Source organism: Panthera pardus, unplaced genomic scaffold, assembly GCF_024362965.1.
Source record: "Panthera pardus isolate Hobbes unplaced genomic scaffold, ASM2436296v1 HiC_scaffold_12, whole genome shotgun sequence".
Classification (NCBI taxonomy): domain Eukaryota; kingdom Metazoa; phylum Chordata; class Mammalia; order Carnivora; family Felidae; genus Panthera; species Panthera pardus.
Window position 1 is genome coordinate 9804137 of NW_026526677.1, and position 22053 is coordinate 9826189.

Here is a 22053-nt window from a genome sequence, read left to right on the forward strand (position 1 = left end):
CCTCCGCCCGCCCCTCCGGCTCCCCCCGCCCGCGGCTCCGCATCCTCCCGCGTTCTCCGCCGCCCGGGTTTCCACAGTGATCAGCAGAGCGCTTGCACCAATCCGGGCGCGTCGCCCCGCCTGCCATTGGCCCAGGAGGATCTTTCGAAGGCCAGCGGGCTGGAGCGGCGGTCCCCGGCTCCCCCCGCCCGCTCGCGCGGAGTGGAGCCCTGCGGCGAGGCCGCTACGTGTCCTCCCTCCCTCCACCAGCTCCTCTCCCCCGCCGCCCCCCACCCCCACTCCAGCCCCGGGGCGCCGGAGGAGATGCCAGAAGAGCCGCGCGGCGGCGCGGGGGTGGCTGCAGGGCCCCGCGCGCGCCCCCCGCTCCGGGGCTTTGCACCTGATGCCGGCCCACTCCCGCAGCGGCTGGCCCAGGTGACGCCCTCCCCCCCCGCGCGCTGGAATCGGGACTCCGGTGTCTCCCGCCTTCCACGCTGGCGCCGTCCTGCAGCCTCCCTGGAGCCGGCCTCGGCGTCGCCCAGGGCTCGGAACCCTGGTAATGCGGAGATCTCAGAAAAGAATTGCGGGGCCTCCGCCCTGCCTCTTTGTGCGAGGCGCCCATGGTGGTGGCGGGGGAGCGAGGGGCGCGACGCTGATCCGGACGGTCCTGGCCCTGGACTCTGGAAGCGCACGGTCTTTGGTGGGAGACGGAACCGGCGTGCGGTACAGGACCACACACGACTCACACTGGACAGTAGTGTTGCATACAGACTCCAGGAAATAAAGGGGGAGGCATCTAAAGGCTAGGTGGGGAGGCAGGCCCCCAGACTCCAGCTGGATGGGTGTCCAGAGCGAAAGGTCTCGCCTGGAGCCCTGGATCCTGAAGGTGGACTGAGGCTAAGTGGGATGTAAGGAAAACCGGGTGTGGGGTTGAGGACAGCCTTGGGAATCAGGAGTAAAGGAGGGGCCCTCATATTTCAATGGGATGGTTTCTAGGTCCCCGAGCGCCGGCACGCTCTCCTGATGAGGGTGTCTCACCCCAACCCTGCGAGGTGAACATGTAGCAAAACTGACTCCATCTGGAATTCACTTTGCCCCGGACACTTCTCCCTCGCTTGTTAATCCACACTAGACCTGTCTGGCACTGTAAGCCCTTGGGACATCTGTTGACCTGAGGTTTCAATAGGAGTACTGAATTAAGACAGAACACGTTGCACAAAGTACAGAACATTCTTGCCCTGTCACTCCATAAGCACACGATAAGCTTATAGTTATCAATTGTTTGAAGTTTCTGAGGGAGGGACGCCTGGGTGGTTCAGTCGGTTACGCAGGTTAAGCATTGGACTTCAGTTCAGGTCATGATCTCAGGGTTCATGGCTTCGAGCCCTGCATCGAACTCTGTGCTGATAGCTCAGAGCCTGGGGCCTGCTTCGGATTTTGTGTCTCCCTCTCCCTCTGCCTCTCCCGGGCTCATGCTCTGTCTTTCTCTCTCTCTCTCAAAAAGAAATTAAAGTTTCTTAAGGGAAATTGAAGAACCTGGGCTATGTTTTTGGTTTTTTTTTTAATGTTTATTTATTTTGAGAGAGAGAGAGCACGAGCAGGGGAGGGGCAGAGAAAGAGGGAGACACAGAATCCAAAGCAGACTCCAGGCTCTGTGCTAACAGCACATGCAGGTTTCAAACCCACAAACCTGAGAGATCACGATCCAAGCCGAAGTAGGATGTTTGACTGAGCCACCCAGGTGCCCCCAACCTGGCCTATGTTAAAGACTTCTGATTGACTGCTTAAGCGCCCGTGGCAACTGTAGCTCGTTTCTTCTTTTCTGCTTCCCTCCCCCTCGAAGAACTCCTGATGGCACTGGGGTAGGAAGATGGCCTTTCAGGACGTTCGTTCATCATTTTCTCCGTCAGCTGGTATTCTTCAATAAAGTTGCTTTTCTTGCCCCGACACCTTGTCTCTCGACTTACTGGCCTGTTGCGAGACAAACAGATGGGGTACGGGTTCCATGACAAACAGGACCCATCTTGTTACAGCTAATACGGTGTGGAGAGACTGAGGTTTAAGAAAGATGAAATGCTTAAAGCTAGCAAGTGACATAGCCGGGCGCCTTCCGGACATCACCCTGCCTCTCTCTAATGAGGTCAGTGGAAAGGAGCCATTGTAGAAACTTCGCTGGAGAGCAAGCCGATGCAGGGTGGGGGTCGCGGGGTAGGAAGATCACTCTAGCCAGCAGGTGGGGGGCGGGGTAGTGGAGGCCACACAGGGTCCCCTCCGGGCCATGGCCACAGTGGTCAGCCTCCTCTGTGTCCTGCTGGTATCCGTCCTGAGCGTCCTTCATGCCTGTCATAAGCTCCGACAGGAAGAGAATGAAGCCTCTCCGGCTTTAAAGAGTGGCAACAGACATCCACAACCAAAAAGCCTGGCTCACAGGATAAGAGAGGGTGACGCAGGCACTCAGGGAGAGTACGCAGGCTTTCATGTCCGTTAAAGGTGCACTGAAACAGCAAGCAAGGCTGTGATTTTTTTTTTCAAAGGGGGATTAACACAATACGTGGATAACCATAATGAAAAATTTTTTAAAGGTCATGGGGCTCAGAAGAAGGAGTGGTCATCTGAAAGGGACAGCCGGGAATTATCTCGGGGAGGAGCCTCGAAGGCTGAGAACAGGGCCGCAGGAGAAGCCACCAAGGTCTAAAAGGCAGTGAGCACAGCTGAGGATGGGCGCGAAGCGGGGAGGCCAGCCAGGGGGTGGGGCGGAGGGGAGCACTCCAGGAAGGAGTGGAGGAGGGGCTGAAGTGAGAGGGAACTTTAGAAGGCTGGAGCCCATGGCCAGTGCTGCCTTGCCCCCCATCTGCCCTTCTCCTGCTCTCTTATTTATTGCTGTCGCTACTCGAAGGAGCTGGTGAGTCTGCTCCTTTAGAGAAAACCTCACAGTACCCAGCTGACCCCAGAGTCACTCAGGAAAAGGGGTGATCTCAGAGCCGGTCTCACGGTTCCCATGGTTTCCCGCTGCCCCACAGAATCCCTCCTCCCCAGCACTGCAGCATCCCCGGGGATCTTGCCAGGACCTCATCGTGATCATTGCACTTTATCAGAAACAAAAGAGAAGAGCCTGGGTGGCATGGAGCCCAGGTCCTCCCCACCAGCCAACTGGGTGAAAGGCTGGGCAGAGTGGGATGGGGGTGGGGGCTAGGAGACAGGGCCTGGGGGCTGGAGCCTGTACAGCCAGACCCCACTGAACAGCTGAGGGGGCCTTTCGGTCTGTGCTCACAGGGGTCTGTTCTCTGGGGGTGAGGAGAGGGAATAGGGTTCTGACACAGAGTCCCCCTTCCCACCCCACCACCCACCCCCAGACTGTGGGCAGAGGACCAGTGGCCGAAGCTGCATGCTCCTTCTGGCCCCTTCTGGCTCCTCCTTTCCTTGGTTGACAAAGATGGCCAAGGCACCACTAATCTTTGAGAGATCTTTGCCGACGAGGACATGGGCACTCAGGGTGATGACAGGTCTGGCCCCTCGACCAGCAGATAGTAGACTGGGTCCTAGAATGCCAACCCCGGATCCTGCTCCCATGAAACCTTCTAGAACGCTCTCTGAAAGGTCACCAGCCAGTCCAATCACCCTTCTCAGACCTTTCAGAAGCTTCTGGCAGGCTGGCCTCCTTTCCTCTTGCCATGCCCTGCTCCCTTGGTTCTATGACAATACACTATCCAATTCTACTGTTGGACCACCCTCCCCCCGCCTTTTTTTTAATGTTTATTTTTGAGAGAGAGCACACAAGCAGGGGAGGAGCAGAGGGAGAGGGAGAGGGAGAGGGAGAGAATCCGAAGCAGGCTTCGTACTGTCAGCACAGAGTCCGACACGGGGCTCGAACCCACGAACTGTGAGATCATGACTTGAGCCGAAGTCAGATGCTTAACCGACTGAGCCACCCAGGCGCCCCAAGGACCACCCCTTTTTTGGTCTCAATTTCTGTCTCTTCCTCCCCCTGCCCCCTAAATGTTGTTGGCCCTTGGCTCACTCAATATTTTCTCCTTCAGGGGCCAAATTTGGGATGTGACCACACGAGGGATGATTCTGGGTCTCAAATCGACACCCACTTAACTTCCTACACAGGCAAAGCCGAAAGTCCCACTAGCCCGACAGACTCACCATAACCTCCTGAGTCAAGAAATCGGTCTTAGCAGATGTATCGCTTGGATCCAGCCAGGTCTCATCTTCACTGCTTTTTTAATTTTTTTTATTTTTTTTAACGTTTATTCATTTTTAAAAAAAAATTTTTTTTTTTTTTAACGTTTATTTATTTTTGAGACAGAGAGAGACAGAGCATGAACGGGGTTGGGTCAGAGAGAGGGAGACACAGAATCTGAAACAGGCTCCAGGCTCTGAGCTGTCAGCACAGAGCCCGACGCGGGGCTCGAACTCACGGACCATGAGATCATGACCTGAGCCGAAGTCGGATGCCCAACCGACCAAGCCACCCAGGCGCCCCAACATTTATTCATTTTTTGATGGACAGAGAGAGACAGAGTGTGAGTGGGGGAAGGCCAGAGAGAGAGGGAGACACAGAATCCGAAGCTGGCTCCAGGCTCTGAACTGACAGCACAGAGCCCGACGCGGGGCTCGAACCCACGGACCGTGAGATCATGACCTGAGCCGAAGTCGGACGCCCAACTGACTGAGCCACCCAGGCGCCCCATCACCTTCACTGCTTTTGATGCAAAAGTGAATTTGTCATTTTCCCTCCCCAGTCAGCCCTTCCTTTTAACTTCCTCATTTCTAGTCATAGCACAGCTTTTCTTCCTGACACTCGGTCTCAGAAGTTCAGAATGTCTTTTATTTCTTTTCTCTTGCCTCCCACCTTTGCAAAGAAAAGTTCGTTGTGTTCAGAGATTCACCACCGGCAGTGTCTCCCATCTGCCCCTTTTATTCCGTTGCCACCTGCCACTGTTCTGGTGGAGGGTCCGCCATCGTCCGCAGGGCCCAGCTCTCAATGAGGCTTCTGCCCGTGGGTTCTTGTTGACTAGTGAATTAGTCAACAGGGATAGGGTGAGGAAGGAGCACATGTAAACATTTATAATGTTCCCTGAAGGGGAGCCTGGGGAGCTCAGTCGGTGAGGCATCTGACTCTTGATTTCGGCTCAGGTCATGATCTCACGGTTCATGAGTTCAAGCCCTGCATCGGACTCTGCGCTGACAGTGTGGAGCCTGCTTGGGATTCTCTCTCTCCCTTTATCTTTCTCTGCCCCTCCCCCGCTAGTTCTCTCTCTCTCTCTCTCTCTCTCTCTCTCTCTCTCTCTCAAAATAAATAAACTTCTTTTTTTTCTTTAAAAAAAATTTTTTTAAATGTTTATTCATTTTTTGAGAGACAGAGAGTGAGCAGTGGGGGAGGAGAGAAAGAGAGAGAGAGAGAGAGAGAGAGAGAGAGAGATACAGAATCCGAAGCAGGCTCCGGGCTCTGAGCTGTCAGCACACAGCCCAATGCGGGGCTCGAACCCACGCACTGCGAGATCATGACCTGAGCTGAAGTCGGACACTCAACCGACTGAGCCCCCCCAAGGTGCCCTCAAAATAAATAAACTTAAAACCAAAAAAGCTCTTGAAGACATGGGCTTTGTTCTGTAGCTCCAGGGCCCGGATTCCAGTCCCGGCTCCGGCCCCTACAATAGCTGTCAGGATTATAAGGCTACAAATCAGACAACTACAACAAAACCTGAAAACCACTGGGCCGTTTATTCAAGTAATATACCGAACACAAGGGATTTATTCTCACGATTGTTGTTATCCTCTCAGAAGGACCAGGTTTTGGGTGCCACTGTGTCTTTGGCTACCAGTACTGATAATTAACATTTCTCGAGCATTTACTATGCACTCAACACTGTGTTAACTCCTTTACATCCCTTATCTCTTTTAATTTTCATAACAACCCTATGAGCACCGCTGGAGACACTAAGGCTCAGAGAGGCTAAGTAGCTTGTTCAGGGTCCCCCAGCTCATAAGCAGAGATGGAATTCGTCTGGCTCTGTGGCCCTTGCCCTCTCCACCCAATCACACGGCCGGATCTGCTTCCGAGTTAGTAAGTTCAAGTGCATTTGCTCAATTCATAATGTCATACGATTTAAGCGCTGAAAGGACCTCATTTTACCAACAAGACGGCTAAGGCCCAGAAAGGACAAAAGGCTCGACCACAGCCAGGGAGCAAATCAGTGGCCCAACAAGGACTAGAAGTTCTGGCTTTCTGACTCAAAGGTCAGTGCCTTTTGGGTATGACCTCATTATTGGTAATGGCCAAGACATACACATGTGGCAAGTCCCGATTCCCCCCCACAAATCAGACACATGCCTTTGAGCATGATGCTTATGGAATGTAAGAGCTCTGAAGGGTGTCTGAACCTGGACCCCAAAGGCTCTTTCTGTCCTCACCTGTTGCTGCCTCTCGGTTCTGTCTCCTCACCTGGCAGAGACCTAGGGTCAAAGGCATCAATCAGTTTGGGGTGGGGAATTTGTGGGGCCTCAGCAGACTGGTCTCCAGTCCCCATCCCCAGCCTCTGCCAGCACACAAACATCAGGTGATTTTAAGGAGGGAGCATGCAGAGAAGGGGGTTGTGACCTTACTGTCTCCATTTTACAGTTGAAGAAATTGAAGCTCAGTGAGGTTAAGTGACCAGACTATTTGGGATTCGACTTCCGGGGCTAATTCCAAAGTACAAATGCTTTCCAAATCCGCATTACTTCAGGCAGCACGTTTAACCCCTTTGATCCTCGGTTTTCCCCCAAAAAGATACACACATACCCCCCTGCCCTCAAAAGGCTGTTGTGACAATCACTTGATGTGATGGATAGAAAAGCACGTTGGGGGCGCCTGGGGGGGCGTTCAGTCGGTTAAGCGGCCGACTCTGGATTTCGGCTCAGGTCACGATCCCATGGTTCTCGAGTTTGAGCCCCGAGTGGAGCTCCACACGGATAGCGGCAGAGCCTGCTCGGGATGCTCTGTCTCCCCTCTCTCTTTGCCCCTCCCCCACGCACGCGCGCGTGCACGCGCGCGCTCTCTCTCTCTCAAAATAAATAATTAAACTTAAAAAAAAAAAGCGCTTTGAAATTGCTATAGATATGGGTGGACCAATGCAGGTGCACATCTATATAGATAGAGATAAAGCCTCCTTATACCAGGGGGCCTTCAGGAGGCAGCAGAGTTGGGCAGAAATGCTGCTACCATGCTTCAGTGGCTCCCCACCCACGTTCACTGTCAGGCAGGACGGACGTCCTGGGACATGACCCACCTGGATAGGCTCAGGACAGGCGAGGGAGCACACTGCCAGGAAAGGCAGCTGAGGGGGGTGCCTACGAGCAGAGCTGAAACACGGGAAGAGTGCAGCCACGAGGGCTCAGGCAGAGCCCCGTTTGGGGTCCGTGGCCCCAGGTGGAGGCCAAGGTGGGACAAGGGCACGGGGATGCCATCACGTGGCGAGGAGGGGAGCCTTGCCATGATGTGTTCTCACCTTCGAGACCGAGAAGCTGAGGCCCAGAGATCGGCTTGTCCAAAATCAACCAGCGGTTAGGAAATCTGCGGGGTTCCTGTTTCTAATAAGGGCCACCGGAGCACCAGGTTCCACGCTCAGTGAAATTCACTGAAAATCATGGACAAAATGTGTGAGGCGTCACGAAAATGCAGCAGCCACTGTTTGGCTCCGCTGGCCAAAGGCAGGTCAATCTGTGGATGACCTATCCCTGGGCTGACGGTGCAGCGTCTCTCACGCTGAGTCACGACCACGGGGAGGTGACTCCTTACCCTGGCGTCACCTTTTGATGTCCCCAGCCTCTCTATCTGGAGGCCAAGTAAGGCAGGGGACAACCAGACGGCCGGTGTGCTGTAGTAAGAACACCGAATGGGGGCAGAATAGACCCAGGTTCGTTGCCCCCACTTTGCCCCTCTCGGCTCTCTCTCCTTTGTTCTCAAGAAGACGGTTTTGAGTAGATAATCTCTGAATTCTCTCTAAATCATAGAGCCTGGGATTCCGCTTTCTCCACGAGCAGTGAGTTGCTTCAAGTTCAAGGGCCCACATCCCCTTGTCGCAAGGTAGCTGAGCCGTGGGGACAGTATGAGCAGGGGCCGGCCCGTCGCTGGAGCTGGCTGCTGGGTGGGACCTCTGCCAGGTTTCTGAGTCAGCTGGGAGCCCTGTCTGGACAGGTTCCGGCCGACTGGCCCACACTCTGGGCCTATGTGCCCCTAGCAGAGGTCGACCCTGAAGCCAAAGAGGTGGCTGGTCCCACCTCTCCTCATCTCCTGCCCTGGGCCACGACACTGCTTGTGGCTCGGGAAAAGGCTTCCTCATCCTTGTTCCTGCTGCTTGAAGCTGCCAATTTCAGGCCTACATCCTCTCATGCCCTGGAAGAGATCCCACGTCAGCCGGCTCAGCTCTACCCCTAATTGCCCCTAGAGAGAACTTTCTCTTCCCCCTCCCAGGCACTGCCCGAGTTTAGCCATCGTTGTCTTTCTGCTAGGGTTCTGCAGCTCCTACAGGACCTTAGGATTCGGGTTTTGAGTCACCTCCACCGTGGCCGGTGGGGTGTCCTGCCTTGTGGCCCCCTCACCGAGCTGAGAAGCCAGGTCCTCCCCAGAATGAAAAGCGTGGAGGCAGTGGAAAGCCACGCCTTTGGGCTAGAAGGGCCACCATTCACTTTCCTGCTCGGCCTCTCAGTTGCTTGCTGGGTGCCCTTGGACACGTCATTTCTTTTCTCTCTGTTTTTTTTTTTTCATTTATAGGCATGGTGATGGCTTTTATAATGTGTCACCTTAGCTAAGCCGAACTGCATTTCTCAGCGCTCCCTTCTCTCTAGGGTCCTGGGTTAGCACTAGCCACAGGGGAAATGTCTGCAAGATTTGGAAGGTCCAAGTAAAAACGCAGCTGTTCTGTTCCACTCCGAAGGCGATGGAGGGCAGTCCTCCCAGCACGGGAGCTCTGGCCCCTCATTCCCTACAGTTCACAGAGGTTCTCCTGCTCTGATCGAACCCTGCCAGATACTCTGGGACAGACACCCTCCCCGGGCACTGGAGACAGGGAAATAAACAAACCATCCTCCTTCTGGCTCTTAGATTTCCCGTCTGTACAAGGGGGAGGAAGGGTAATGAAATGAAGAGAGAGTCCCAACTTCTCTGTCAAATGTCTGACCGGACAGGCCCCCAGTGGAAGGCACACGGAACCACCTGTTTGTTGCAAACCCGACGGGTTTAGGGACCCCTGCCCCTGGGATGCGCTTAGCGAGTCGAGGCACCCCACCAGAAGCCAGGCTTTGGTGACCTTGAGGTGTGTCTGCTCAGGGCTGAAAACAGAGACCTTTGGGCTCTGTTGGCCCAGCCAAACAGCCACGTTATTTTTCTTTCTTTAATCCTTAGGTCAAAGACCTTCCATGCCGTGTGTGGGAGGCAGGAGGAACGCAGCCTCTGTACCTTCCTTGTCAAACTACTGGTGGCGAAGGACCAGCTTTTTTTTTTAAATTTTTTTTTCAACGTTTTTTATTTATTTTTGGGACAGAGAGAGACAGAGCATGAACGGGGGAGGGGCAGAGAGAGAGAGGGAGACACAGAATCGGAAACAGGCTCCAGGCTCCGAGCCATCAGCCCAGAGCCTGACGCGGGGCTCGAACTCACGGGCCGCGAGATCGTGACCTGGCTGAAGTCGGACGCTTAACCGACTGCGCCACCCAGGCGCCCCAATCGAAGGACCAGCTTTAAAAACAAAACGAAACAAAACAAAAAACTCCCATTCATCACAGATCGACACTTTCATAAAATACAATAAAAAGGAATCATTAGAAACATTAAAGCACAAAAAACTAACATAATAACCAAGGCCAGATTTTTTATTCGTAGAGTTAGTAGATATAAAACTTCTCCATGGGGGCGCCCAGGTGGCTCAGCTGGTTGAACGTCTGACTTCAGCTCATGTCATGATCTCATAGTTCGTGAGTTCGAGCCCCGCCTGCGGTTCTCTGTCCACGTCCCCCTCTCTGCCCCTCCCCCGATCATGTTGTTTCTCTCTCTCAAGAATAAACATTAAAAAAAAAAGTTAAAAAAAGAAACAAATTTCTCCACGAAGCCACTATAAATATTTCTAAATGCTTACTCTCAATTCCTACACTTAACTTCTGTGCCCCACGGGTAGCAAACAGGTTCCAACATGGGGATGTCACTTCGAGGAGGTCTGTCACGCCTGAAAGACCAGGGGCGTCCCGCACCACTGCTCAGACTCCTTGCTCTTTTGGTCCAGAACAAAACAAACCGCCCTGGGAACCACTCACGCTGTGACCTTGCTTCCAGCCCCGCCCTCTCCGGGTCCTGGTGTCTCATCTGTAAAACGGGGTGCCGTTGGAACCGTAAGGTGCCGCCCGTCAGCGAGGGCATGCCGTGACCTCTCTGGTGTGTGGGCAAGGCCGGCTGGGCCTAAGCTGGATTCAGCTGCGGCCGCTGCTCTGGCATGTGGGGAAAGGGCTCTCACGGGAGCACATCTGGGGAGTCCTGGGGAGACGGTGGCGCCTTGCTTCGCTTGGCTTCGGGCTTGTCTTCCTGAGATCTCTCCGAAACTAAGGGCACATGTGCCATTGGGCCCGGGACACAGCAGGACACGGAGAGAGGATGGGCACATCCAGCCTTTCTGAGACACAGCAGGGTTGCGGTGGGGAGGCGTGCAGGGAACCCCATGGGTTCAGCTCCTCGAGGCTTCTGCTGTCTGGGGAGTACCGGAACGTGACCTTGGGAAGCACACGGCGTCCTGTGGCATTGGCAGGGCAGGGGCGGGGAGCAAGGCCGGTTCTTCCAGGAAGCAAAAGTGGACATGTTGGTCAGACGCGTAAGATGCCCCCGCCGAGGGCCCCGTAGGAACTGGGGAAGATTTCTGATTTCTGGCATGCATGCTCAGTGGGGCAGGATCACCCCCAACGGGGCCAAAATTGCTTCTTGGGAGGCGAAAAGAATCTTGCTCTTTCTATACATAAACACAGATATGCATCCAGTAGGTAAACAGCTATCTGTGGCATTCAGCTTTTAAGAGGGGTCATGATGGTGGGGGGTAGGTGTCTAAACTGGTTCGCAAGGGGGACAATAACGAAGAAAGGGTTTGGGCACATTCACTCACGGGGTCTGATGTCCTATGTAGAAAGATGCAGGGGCGCCTGGGTGGCTCAGTGGGTTGGACGTCCGACTTCGGCTCAGGTCATGATGTCACGGTCTGTGGGTTTGAGCCCTGTGTCGGGCTCTGTGCCGACAGCTCAGAGCCCAGAGCCTGCTTCAGATTCTGTGTCTCCCTCTCTCTCTGCCCTTTCCCTGATTCTGCTCTCTCTCTTTCTCTCAAAAACAAGTAAACATTAAAAAAATGCCCTAATGCCTCTCAAGCCAGACTACTGTGTCAGCCACCTCTGGTATTTTCCAGCCCCCGGGCTGCCCACTACTATTCTGTCCAAATGCCTCGGGAGTCACTCAAGGTCTAGCTGGTGGAGGGAGGGGGAGGGTGGAGGGTCACGATCCATACCAGCTCTGTGACCCCGGGCTTGCTATTGCGCTCCCTGAGACTGTTATTTTAAAAACGGAAAAAGCATTCGTTTTCTGCTGCCTGTAGAGCTTTTCCGAGAAGATCAAATAAAGAAATGATCCCGTAAGCAACCCTTCTTTCCTCCCTCCCTAAAATAACAATCCTACATGCCAGGCACTTTCCTAGACATTGGGCACATTCCGATAAACCAGGCAGGGTTAGTCCTTCCCTCAGGGGGGATCTCACAGTGTAGACCAGCACTGTCCATTAGCACGTCCCAGAATGATGGAACTTCGGTGGCTGCTAATCGCAGACAGCTACTGAGCCCTTGAAACATAACTGGTGTGACCGAAGATCTAAATCTTTCGTTTTGTTTCATTTTCACCAATTTAAACGGAAACAACCACACAGGGCTGGTGGCTACGGTGTGGGACAGCACAGGCACAGACACCTAGGGGTAAGGAAGACGTCAAAAACAAAGGGACGATTCCTCAGAAAATTAAGTGCAGAATGACCGCATGACCCAGCAATTCACTCCTAGGTATATGCCCAAAAGAACTGAAAATAGGTATTCGGACACATGCTCGTACGTGAACTTTCATAGCAGCGAAATGGCCAGAAAGGAAAATTCATAGAGGCAGAAAGCAGACTCCCGGAGGCGGAGATGGGGAGTAAACGCTTAATGGGTTTCCTTTTGGGAAGATGAAAATGTTTTGGAACTAGGGAGAGGGGATGGCTGTACAACATTGTAAATGTTCTTTTGGGGGGGGGCACAGGTGAGTGAGAGGCACAGAGAGAGAGAGAGAGAGAGAGAGAGAGAGAGAATCCCAAGAGGGGCAGAGGGGGTGAGAGAGAGAGTTTTCACCCGAGATGGGGCTTGAGCTCACCCGCTGTGGGACTCGAACTCACGAACTGTGAGATCATGACCTGAGCCGAAGTCAGATGAGCCACTCAGGCGCCCAACGTTGTGTATGTTCTCAATGACAGTCAATTGTACGCTCTACAGCGGTTAGCAGCATGTCGTGTGAATGAGACCTGACGGTGAGGACGGCGGGCAGGGGGCAGAGCGCTCTGGACAAAGGCACCAGCCAGACGAAGCCAGGCGGGGGGGGGGGGGGGGGGGGGGCGGGCACAGCCCACTCTGGATGGCTCTGGCAAGGTAGGCAGGGGCGAGGCAAGGTGCACCCTGCAGGGATCTGCGATCTGCAGGAGAGCACGGCTAACGCCTAGGGGTGATGGGTACAATGGAACGGTACGTTGGCCATTTCTCTACCAGTTCCAGATACTGGCTCCTTGCCCTCCCCAAACCAAACCCTGGTTTACGCAGTTCTTTGCTGTAGGGTTCAGGTTGGGGGGCTGGGGACTGTCCCTCCCTTCAGCTCTTACTCCTTTATTCCTGATTGCCTGGACCCTAGAGGTCATGTCGCGTGGGGCCTCCTCCCTCCCTCCTTCCTCTTCTTCCTCCCTTTTCCCCCAACCAGCCCCTCTCTGACTCTCTGCTCAGCACACTTCCTGCCGGCCCAGTGGAGGGAAAAGTAAGCCATGGCCCTGGAATCTACTAGAATGGATGTCCAGCTTGCTGGTGCAGTGTGGCTCCCTCGATGGAGATTCTGTTCCTCGGGTAGAGAAGACTCGAGAGGCAGCAGCATTGGCAGAAAAGCACGAGCTCAATTTTGACATCTTCAAGAGCCCTGTACGCCTCACTTATTTTCACAGTGTTGTTCAGTGCTCCACGTGGAAGATCCACAGGAGCCAAAGCCCAGGAGGACTGGCACAGGTGCCAGGCAAGGGTGAGTAGGACGTGGCTGGCAGCAAGCCAGAGGCGAGGACAGTGGTGTCCCCTGCCGTTTGGAGAGCGTTTCACACCTCTCAGGTGGGTTCCACCTTCTAACACATTTCCACTGACTTCACAACCACCTGTGGGTTTGCCAGGCCGGCTGGCGTCCTCCTCACTTTCCAAGATGAGCCCTTTGTTTCAAGGTCATCTGGCAAAGGTTAGGGCCCAGGTCTCCCGAGTCCCCGGTTCCAAGATCTTTCTCTGGTTGCCTGTGTTCCGATGTCTCTTGGCGACCTCCTAAGGGGAAAAACCCTTCTCTTCCAAAGAGCGTTTTCCACTAATGCTAGGGTGGTGGTGGGTGGGCAGGAGGAATGACCACCTTCAGTCCCGAGAGCTTTCTACATGAACAAGGCTGTCCTCGGCGTTGGAATGAAAAGACATCAAAGTCCTCTGGGCACAGAGGGTTCCTGAGCTGCTCCTTCTGAGCCATCAGCCAGGCGGTGGCCGGGCCTGCCTCTGGCCCCCAGTTGACATACTCTTGCCACCAAGGTGCCCACCAAGGGTCTCGACAAGGCCGGTGATGCTTGGCTCTACTGAAAGGCCCCGGGGCTGCTGCAGAGACCCCGAACCATTTCCTGCAGCTCCTACTGCGAAGCTGCGGACAGAGCGACAAGGGATTCTCTCAAGGTCACTGGGGTCCGAGAAGGCCACGCAGAGGGCAACAGGTGCCAGTCAAACAGGCAATCTTCGATCTGAGACACCCCGGTCTTAGCGTGGGTCCCCACCATGGTAGGGGAGTAGACATGCTCCCAATGGCATGGGGGACCCAAACCAGGTGGACTTTGCCAGTGTCATCTGAGAGGGTGTGGGCATCTGGGATCAAGGCCTGGGCCATCAACCCACTCCTACCTCACGACGCCCCTTACGAATCATAAACACACACAGATCTCCTGACGTTTGATGATTAACACAGGCAATGGGTCTCTAGCCCCGTGTGTCCACATGCCAGGGTTAGTGGGCCAACAAACACCGACATCTACATGATCTCATGTAATCCCTCCATCAAAGCTGTAGGAGAGGTGTTATGGTCTCTTACTTTGATCACATGAAGAAATGGAGACGAAGAGGAGTACAGAATAAGTAGCTGGAGATCACCCGGGACTCCTTGGGAGATCTGGGTCCATGGCTTAGAGCTTTATCTCCTGACAGCGCTCTCCTCATCCATCCCGGTGGCTGACCACACCTGTCCTCGGACCGGTGCCAGGCTGGCTCCGCTGGGAACCAAGGGCCTTGCCCCTGGAGATGCTGGTTCAAGAGCACAGGAGTCGACGGTTCAAACTAACAAACAAAAGCCTTCTCTCCTCCACTCCTCTTGGACGGCGACTTGGAACCTGGCTCCCCATATCCTCCTCAGCCCCCATCTTTGGACCTCAGAGGTCCACCCGTGGGGACTTCGCGTCTGTGCTGACTTCCATCCCACGTGGTAGAGTCTCCTATCTGTCGCTGCCGGCCCCTGTGGACCACACACGCCTGTGGTCTCCTGAGTTGCCAAAGACCGGGTCCTCCTCCCTGAACACACTTTCAACCGATGCTCCTGGCCTCTGCCTGTACCGTACATGCTCATTCTGCCTTGAGGGCCTTAAGGTAACCTCATGTGCATCTCTGGTAACACGGATAAGCCCTGGCAGTTGGGCTGGGGTTCTTGTTTTGTTTTTTTGTTTTTTTGGTTTTTTTATGTTACTACCCATCTTTTTTTAGGTATGGCTCTACAGAAAGAAAATAAACTCTTTCATAACAAGACAGGTAAAAGCCTCCAGGTGATTCTAATGCCCAGGCAGTTTTGGGAAACTGCTCAAGTCTGCGGTTCTCCCCCAGGCTCTCTCTCGCGTGTGGCACAGCGCTGATTTCCATTTACCTGCTCCTTCCCAAGTGTCTCACTGCCCCAGCCCCCTCTGTGCCCGCATTCCTGAGGCCTGGGACCCTTCTGGGCCAGATTGCTTCATTGTGGCTGTTTTCCCATATGTCGGGTTGCACAGCACAGCATCAGGCTGCGATCCTGGCCTCCCTTGCCCCCAGCTGGGTCACAAAGCCTCTTGGGGGGGGGGGATATTCATCATTAGCTCACTCAGGAGATCCGCTGGCACGTTGGCCACCCCTCCCCTCCCCGATCTGCTTAGTGGCCCTTTCCGAGTGCCAGCAGGAGCAGCTGGGTACAGCCACCACACGGGAACCCCCAGGGTTTGGGAGGGCCATGGCCGAGAGAGATAGGAGTTAAGGGAGATGCTTAACTCTCTCCGCTCCGCTGCTATGGGCCCTAGGCCTGGGCTCTGTGAGGCTACATCCTCACATGTTACACCGCTGAAACGGAAGAACATCTTGACTGTCCCAAACGCACAATGCTCTCCTTGTGTTTAATCCCACTGACTTCACCTTCTTTTGTCTGCAAACAGCTGGCAGGTGCACTGGGGTGTCAGCGATGAGGAGGAGGAGGAGGTGATGTGCTCCTCGGGACCCACAGTCTGGCGGAGGAGACAAAATGCTGTTGATTCTGGGATCATCGAGAGAGCACCCCAGAGTCGCTGGGGTTCGGGGGAAGGCCGGCTCGCAGAGGAGAGCGAGAGGCGTCAGAGGAGACAGCATTTGGGTTGGCTCTTTGAGGAGGAATTTGTCAGCTAGAAAGGTGGAAGGAAAGTGGGCAGTTTAGACAGTGGGCATGTCACGAGCGTGGCACAGAAAACGTGGGCCCCAAAGCCGCCCGTGCGCAGGAACCGGATGGAGGGCAAACATTTGAAATCCCTCCGAAACCATTTCACTCATCCAAGAACCATTATCCTGAGCCTCACTACATGGAAAGCTCTAAGGTGGGTGCTGTGGGCAACAGGGAACAAATTAGTCTCCGCCCCAAAGGACATCCAGTCTGGCAGGGAAAGAAGGACAATAAAAATAGTGGACAATTATGGAGTTTTAGCTATAGATGGAAACTTCCAGATTTCCTTGTTCTAAACTTGCAGAAACGAGGGGAGGGATGACTCACCCACGACGAAAAGCCAGCTGGAGAGACAGCCAGGATCAGACTCAGATCTTCAGATTTCTGTCCCATGCTCTTCTCCCTGTGCCACAGCAGAAAGCTTGGACGGGCCCGTGGGAGCTGGAGGGACAGTGTGAGGGCTTCCGGCTGGGGAAAGGGTGCTGGTGAGGTGCCTGAGCTGGGCCTTGAAAGCCAGGATGGCACAGAGCGTGTGCTCAGGAGACCTGGGTGTTCAGAGACCCTGAGACAGGGGGGCAGGAAGGGGTTCCCTGGAACCCAGGCTGGGGCAGTGGGGTGGGTCAGACCTTGCGCCGACCTTCCAAGAAGTCTATTTATCTCCGAGAGTGGTGAAGAAATGTGGAGACCAGAAGGAGGGAGCCTACTGTGGCGACTCCCTGTCGGTGGCCCTAAGGTAGTCCCAGCCACGCCCAACTTGGTCTTTCCAGAATATGTAAATTTTTTACTTCCCCCTGCAGAGTGTAATCTTCCGGGAAACCAGGGATCATTCAACATGACAAGTGTGCTGGTCACTGAAGGGGATACAGAAATGATTGTCTGTGCCCAGAGGATGTGACCCTCTCGGCCAGAGGACACAAGTGACTTGAGGCAGGGTGTCAGGGCTAGGTGGGGGGTGGGTAGGAGGTACAAACACCTAGGAGATTAGGAATTACTACTATCCAAACAAACAAACAAAACAAAACAAAAAACCAGAAAATAACCAGTGTCGGGGGCACCTGGGTGGCTCGGTCAGTTAAGCATCTGACTTTGGCTCGGGTCACAGTCTCGTGGTTTGTGGGTTTCGAGCCTCGCGTGGGGCTCTGTGCTGACCACTTGGAGCCTGGAGCCTGCTTCCGATTCTGTGTCTCCCTCTCTCTCTGCCCCTCCCCCATTCATGCTCTGTCTCTCTCTGTGTCGAAAATAAATAAACATTAAAAAAAAAAAAAGATAAATACCGTGGGATTCCTCTTACGTGAGGTTACTCGAACAGTCAAGCTCGAGGAGACGGAAAGGAGAAAGGTGGTTGCCAGGGGCTGGGGAGGAGGGGACAGGGAGGGTGGTGGTATCGTTTAATGGGTACAGAGTTTCAGTTCGGGAATATGAAAAAGTTCCGGTGACGGATGCAGTGACGGGGGAACAGCAGTATGTATCTAAGACCGTGCCAGCAGACAATTAAAAATTATGATAATAATTAAAGGTAATAGCCACAATTAAGATAAAAATTAAGATAATAGCCAAATTATGGGAAGAGCCTAAATGTCCATCAACTGAAGAATGGACAAAGAAGATGTGGTTTATATATACAATGCCTACTTGGCAATGAGAAAGAATGAAATCTGGCCATTTGCAGCAACGTGGATGGAACTGGAGGGTATTATGCTGAGTGAAATAAGTCAGTCAGAGAAGGTCAGATACATGTTTTCACGCATATGTGGCTCTTGAGAAACTGAACAGAAGACCATGGGGGAAGGGAAGGGGAAAAGAATAGTTACAAACCCAGAGGGAGGGGGGCAAACCACAGGAGAATCTTAAATGCAGAGAACAAACTGAGGGGGGCAGAGGGGAAAATGGGTGAAGGGCATTGAAGAGGGCACTTGTTGGGATGAGCACTGGGTGTTGTATGTAAGCCAATATGACAATAGACTATATTCATTAAAAAACATGGTTGAGATGATGGGGGCGCCTCTGGGTCTCTCAGTCGGTTAAGCGTCCAACTTCGGCTCAGGTCATGATCTCGCAGTCTGTGAGTTCCAGCCCCGCGTCGGGCTCTGTGCTGACCGCTCGGAGCCTGGAGCCTGCTTCGGATTCTGCGTCTCCCTCTCACCCTGCTCCTCCCCCACTCGTGCTCCGTCTCTGTCTCTCTCTCAAAAAAATAAACATTTAAAAATGTATAAAAAGTGGTGAAGACGATAAATTTTATGTCGTATGTATTTTACCACAATAAAAAATTTGAAAAAGGAAAAAACCAACAGGAGACGAGGGGTCGGCAAACGCTTCCTATAAAGGGCCAGACGGTAAATACTTTCAGCTTTGCAAGTCATACGATCTCTGTCACAACTATGCAAATACTCGGTTCTATCGGTTTGGCACAGAAGCCACCACAGATAAGGAATACACAAATAAGTGTGGCCAGGTTCCATTAAGTCTATTTACAAAAATAAGTCGCGAGCCAGACCTGTCCAGGGGCTGTGGTCTGCTGATCTAGGTGTCCACACCTGTATCTTGACTTTCCATTGAGCACTGATCACAGGCTCTAGGTTTGTGAGGTTCTGTGTCCTTTAGAAAAATTTTTTTAATGTTTAGTTTTGAGAGAGAGAGAGAGAGAGAGACAGAACGCGAGCAGCGGAGGGGCACAGAGAGACACAGAATCCGAAGCAGGCTCCAGGCTCCAAGCTGTCAGTGCGGAGCTTGGCCTGGGGGTCCAACTCCCAAACCACGGGCCACCCAGGCTCAGGCTGATGTTAACTTGTAGCCTCTTGTCAGGCAGAGTGCAAACAATTTCCCTCAGGTAGAAAAGATCTTTCCAAAACTTAAGGATTTTTGCCCTGGAGGGCAATACCAGTTCTGTATCAGACCTATGGTTCTCTCTAGCTATTCCTATAAATACCTTGTTCTTCAAATTCTCCCAGGAGTCATCATGGCTGTCCTGCCTGTTCCCTCATGAAGGAGTTAAAGAAATTAACTCTCTGATGCACAGTCTTTCCTTAAAAACAGAACAAAAACTATAAGAAATCCAAAAAGGGGGTGATCAGTGCTCGCTTCGGCAGCACATATTCAAAAAGGGGGTGATTCAAATTGCTGGGGAGATCGGGAAAGGCTTCTTGGAGGCGGCAGCATTTGAGAAGGGCCTGGAAGGTTGAGAAGGCTGGCTGGCTTGGGGGCCTGGTACAGGTCGGCGGAAGGCTGGGGAAACGGCATGGAGCTGGAACGGGGGGAAAGGAGCAGCACCCCAGCACACAGGCTGAGAATCTCTTCCGGGGGGCAATGAACGGCCTGGGGATCTTCGACCCGGTTCCCAAGGCCTCACGTGGCTCCCTGCCTGAGTCAGCCTGCATCGGGCTTGATGCTAAGGACAGGCCATGGAAAGAGGCAGGCCTTGAAGTGGGGGCCGGGCCCCAGCACTGCTGATGTCTGTGCGATCCTGATTTCCTTTTTTTTTTTTTTTTTTTTAACGTTTATTTATTTTGAGAGAGACAGAGAGAGAGGGAGACAGAGAATCCCAAGCAGGTTCTGCTGCACTTTCCGCGCGGAGCCCGATGCGGGGCTCGAACTCACAAACCATGAGATCATGACCTGAGCCAAAATCAAGAGTCAGATGCTTAACCGACTGAGCCACCCGGACGCCGCCTGATTTCATTTCTTCACCCCTGCATATCAGCTTTTTCACCTGCAAACAAAGACAATAGTAATTGTGGATCGGGTGACTCACCCACTCAATGGCCCTGTGACTCAATGGCCCTGAAGGAGACGCCTTCGCCTTCGTGTTTGGTTCCCCACAGCTCTCATCACACCTGTGCTCAGGGTCATGCCCCCACCCTCACAGGCAGAGGCCGTGCCCCAGGCACCTGTTCTCTGGCTGGGAAGTGGGTAGAGGACAATGAGGCCCATGGGTGTGGCTTGTCCTGGCTGGGCGGCCAGCCGAAGCCGCTTCACGGATCATTCTCTCACTCCGACCGCAAACAATTGCTGAGGCCTGATATCACATCTTATATTCACAGAGCCATATTTTCTCTTTCTGGCGAACAACAGCAATTAGGTGGTTCTCAAAGTCGCTCTGGGTGTACACAGGGACGCACCCAGTGTGAGCCCATTGTACCCATGAACAAACTCTGGTTCCAGAGGGAAAGTGACGCAGAGTCATCGAGAAGTCAACTGGTAGGGCTGGGGCTTAGGCTCCATGGCCTGGTTGATGGTGACTGTTGTCGGCCACTTCCTCCAGCTGCCTTTACATCAACACCAGGGCCTGCACTGGGGGCTGCTGGAAGCCGAGCTATCCCAGCCTGAGTGGCAGGGCCCGGGCTGTGGACGGATTGGTGACCGCAGGGCGGCCGGCCGACAAGTGAAGCTTCTTGTCCTCCCGCTTTTAGGTCGTTCGGCCTTAAAAGTACCTGGGGTATTATTGTCTGTTGGGGAATTGCCCTCGGCAGGCCCCCTGGGAAAAGAACCGTTAGGGAAGAAAATAAGGTTCCACCAGAAATTGTGCAGCCTTATGTTTAGCCCTTGCCGTCCCCTCTGGAGACTCCTCTACTTAAAGGAAGGATAGCCTCATACATTTGCCAGCAAAGGCAGCCAATGAAGGAGAGACACGGATCCGAAAGCCCCGCTCCGGTAACTAAGGAGCGTATCTTTGGACACAGGTCCCTCTGACCCCTGGGTCCACTTGGCCCCCAGGAGGCATTCCAGATGATGACTGAACCTAGTCGGTTAAAGTACAGAATGGCTCATTGGTTCCTAGGTGCACTGTCTGTGTGAGAATGTATAAGGCATGGGTTTCTAAGGCCCTCTTGGCCCCCTTCTTGGCACCTCGGACCCAGGCGAACACTTTTCTTCAAAACCACGAATGGTTCAGGGAGACAACTAAGAGGGCGTGTCCCTGTAACTCTTCCACTTGAGGTGTTGAGAGATAAATGGCCTTTCGTGAAAACAGCAAAGCAAATACTTTATAAATTATAGATGAACATAGATACATAATAAAAACAAGAAACGAAATTAATCAATAAGCAAAGGGCAGGAGGGAACCTTATGACAAAACAACCATGTTATTCCTTATTGGGTGATTATGCAAAGGGACAATTTTGGAATTGGGTAATGTTAGAAAAACATAGATGATGTACGTTACAAGGAGATCACTAGCATATATTATGCCACGTTTAGTGCAATAAAGGGGCCAGTTCAACACACTGCTGTCGTCTGTGTCCATTTTTATTTTACTTTTTATTTTTATTTCTGTTTTAGTTTTGTTGTATTTTCACTTTTTCGCCGACGCCCTTCATCCTTCGGGAACCCCCGGACCTGCTGGAGCTGGACTCCGGCAGGGGGCTGTCAGACTGATGACTGTAAGTAAAATGGTCTCTGAAATCGCTTCCGGGCCGCCTCCGGTGACACTGAGGTGTGTCTGGTTGAGGGAAGTGCTCTCTAGGCTCTAGGTGCTGCTCAAAGCCTTGAGCGAGCGTCCCAGACTGAGCCCAGGCAGCTGGGAGGCGCTGGGCGTGGAAGGCAATCTCCATCCGCTTTCTGGGGAGATTACTGCCTCCTTCACTCTCAGACTCTGATTTGCTGGCCCCGGTGGTACCACAAGCTGAGCGCCTCAGGAGCTCTGGTCCCTCTGTGACTGTGGCCGCTGATTTGTTCCCTGGCTTCCTGCTGATCGGGGCTAATTCCTAAAAACTCAAAGTCCGTCTCTAGGCAGGAGCAGACTGTGGCCTGAGCTGAACAAGCCTGTCTGCGGCTCTGAGGGTATGAACTCACTCCCCCAGATCAGTCGCTGAGCTGTGGGGCCAAGTCACAAGGTGGAGATAAACAGCCAGGAAAGTCAGTGAAATGCTGACCTTGGAGTGGGCCGCTCAACCTCGTTCCCCAGCAGCGGGGACTGGGCAAGAGACCCCCTTTGCAGTCTTGGGGCGGGGGGCTCTTTAGCTCAGCCTCTGGTTGCTGGCCCCTTCCAGAGAGGGGGATGACCTTGTCGGGCACTCCTCACTCTTCCACGGTCTTCCTACAGCATCTTTTGTGGCCTCGGCATTCATGGCCAG

At 53.5% G+C, this 22053-nt stretch overlaps 1 long non-coding RNA gene across 2 annotated transcripts in view; it reads right to left on the bottom strand.

Moving 5' to 3' along the window:
• Positions 1 to 9819: 9819 nt before the first annotated feature.
• The window catches only part of LOC109246559 (uncharacterized), a 59851-nt gene continuing 47617 nt past the window's right edge, over positions 9820 to 22053 (bottom strand). The window contains exons 2-4 of one of the 2 annotated variants that reach the window (XR_008421116.1): positions 19734 to 20456; positions 16313 to 16388; positions 9820 to 15950 (exon numbers count right to left, since the gene is read on the bottom strand). This is a non-coding gene — a long non-coding RNA (uncharacterized LOC109246559). Of the gene's footprint in view, positions 15951 to 16312; positions 17178 to 19733; positions 20457 to 22053 lie in introns of those variants that run through there. The other variant, XR_008421115.1, reaches the window with a different exon arrangement.